The sequence below is a fragment of the Grammomys surdaster genome, unplaced genomic scaffold (genome assembly GCF_004785775.1).
Source record: "Grammomys surdaster isolate TR1022 unplaced genomic scaffold, NIH_TR_1.0 65, whole genome shotgun sequence".
In the NCBI taxonomy this organism is placed as follows: domain Eukaryota; kingdom Metazoa; phylum Chordata; class Mammalia; order Rodentia; family Muridae; genus Grammomys; species Grammomys surdaster.
The window spans coordinates 10,987,490-10,990,076 of record NW_021604567.1 but is presented as its reverse complement, the minus strand read 5'-3'; the positions used below and the strand labels follow the sequence as shown (position 1 = coordinate 10,990,076).

At 37.5% G+C, this 2,587-nt stretch overlaps 1 non-coding gene across 1 annotated transcript; it reads left to right on the top strand.

The window, feature by feature from the left end:
* Positions 1-200: 200 nt before the first annotated feature.
* LOC114625291 lies at positions 201-337 on the top strand. The gene has a single exon (XR_003712051.1). It is a non-coding gene; the product is annotated as a small nucleolar RNA SNORA71 (small nucleolar RNA).
* Positions 338-2,587: the final 2,250 nt, after the last annotated feature.

The window sequence follows — 2,587 nt, the reverse complement described above, 5'->3', positions numbered from 1 at the left end:
GACATTATTTGAAATTGCATTTGTCAAATGATATGGAACTCGAGCTAAGTCCCAGATATACTGAACAAGAATTTGTAATTTAAACTATCCAGTTGATTTGAATATGGATTAAATTTGAGAGGGGAAATCCTTAACAATCTTACCATAAGACTCAAAGGAAGCTCATTCCAATTCATCCCTTTAAAATAATTAGACATTGTCCTTGTGACCAAAAGCATTCGTGGGCTTTGATACGCCCGCCCAGGTAATTGATAGTGCAAGAACAGGATGCAGAAAGCCATTCCCTGGGTTAGGATGGTTCACTTAAGTCCTTGACAAATGCTGGTACTTTCGGACATCATATCTTTGCTGCTTTAGATACCTCTTGCTTCCAATAACCCTCCATTTACTGAACCACTTCTATGAAATAATGAAGCAGGATGCAGAAGCGGGTCTCCCAGGACATCAGAAGGATGTTGAGCCCATACAGCCACTACCTCTCCTCGATGGTACTCCAAACACTGTGAACCTGTCGCATTACTTAACTCCATATTTGCTCTGCTATTGAGCACACCATGGTGGTACTAGGCCAGTGGCCTCGTTCTGCATCGCACGTTGATCCCTCACAGTTCTTTCACTGTAAGGGTATAGAAGTGTGCATTTTATAACAAGATAATCTTTCTTTTTTCATACCTTAAACACATGGTACTTACAGTTTAATGATTTTTATATTTTGATATTATCGATACCAGAGCTGAAAGTAAAATGTGGTCTGATGATTTGTGAGCCATGCAGAATGCTGGGGGTTGCAACTTGGGCATTACAGTTTATAGTGTGCCAAACAGCTAGGCAAAATGAGAAGAGCATGCAATGCAAGCACCACCTCAGTCTCCTTGGCATCTCCTCAAGTGTGCCATGTGAATGAGAAAGCAATTGTGGACATGTAGCCATGTTACAATAAAACTTTATTTGTAGCCAGAAAAACTTGAATTTCCTAGCTTTTGTGTGTTACGAACTAAAATTTCTTTTAATTTTCAGGTTTTGTAGTTATGTAACTTTTGAGCTATTATTATGCCTCTCTCCCTAGGATGTTCTTGTTCTTTATTTTTGTTTTATTCGAGACATGGTCTCATTATACAGTGTAAGCTGGTTTCACATTCAAAGTAATTCTCCTGCCCTTGCCTCCTGAGTGCCAAGATTAAAGATGCTAGCTGTTAGTATTCTGTCTAAACTCCACCTCCACAGTTATCTGGCAATACCCAGGTATGCTCCTCCCCACAGTTACCTAGCAACAGCCAGGTAGGCCTGCCCACTGTAAAAGGGGCTGCTTGCCTCCTCCTCTCTCTAGTGTTCTCTTGCTCTCTTACCTCTAGCTTCTCAATGTCCCCTCCCCCCTCGCCCCTTCCCTTCTCCCTCTCTCCTGTGGTCATGGCCAGCCTCCAATTCTCTCCTCTCTCTCTCTCCTCTTTATCCACCATCTTCTCCCATTTCTTTCCCCCCACCTTTGCACTATCTCCTGAATAAACCCCCTCCTCTCATGGAACCGTCTGGTCTACTATGGTCTGTTCCAAGCTGCCATGCCTCCCTTTTCCTAGGATTTTTTTTCTTTTGTCTATTTCTCTTTGCATGAACTGTTCTCAGCCCTTATTTTTCTCATCTTACCTTTTAGAACTTAAAATGTAAAATTCACAACTAACTGTATTAGAAAAAAATCTTATGTATTTACCATGATGTACAATTACTGTAGCTTCTGATCATCAAAATTTGAAGACAAATGACTAATCAACTTTTCTGTAACTGACAAAATTTTGTAGTATTGTTAGTGTATTAGTGGGGAAAGGAAATTGACAGTAAAAAAATAAAATAAAAGTGTGCCTCTTGCATACTGTGTCCACAGTACCACACGGAGGGTTTCTCCATGCTGTTTCTCTTTGCCTAAGGTGGCATCTTGGGAGGAAGTCTTAACTCCAGCCTGTGTGAAAAGAATGATAACCAGAGTTGGACTGAACATAGGGTCTAATTGATGAATAATGCTGCTCAATACCCACCGAAGCAAATTAAATAAAAATGAAAGAAATTAAACCAGTGTTTTATTTTTAAAGATGTGAAGTAGAATTGCTGATATTAAACAAGTGAATTTTTCGACAGAATAGAAACTATTGCAACAATTCTCTATTTATTCTTCAGTTTTCGCCCTCAGGTTTCTACTTTGATTGCCAGGCTTTTTTTTTTTTTTTTTTTTTTTTTTTTTTTTTTTTTTTTTTTTTTTAGTTTCTCTTTTTGGTTCTGAAAGTAACTACATGGAAAATTAAATGTGTCACCGAGAATATTATAGACTTTAAGTTCCTCAATGACTAACCCGCATTTCAATTTTTTGGGACCAAAATTTAACTATTGAGAGCTCTCTTTTAAAGAGTCTTTCATTTCCAAAAAACTCCTACATTCATACATTGAATTATACAAATCTTATAAATGCATTAAAAGCTATACAGGCTTGCAGAAATATGTAAACATTATGTAATCAATATATTTTATAAAATAGACATTCAGTGTTACAATAGATAAAAATTCAACCATTAATAAATATGATAGTATTTACTATGAGTCT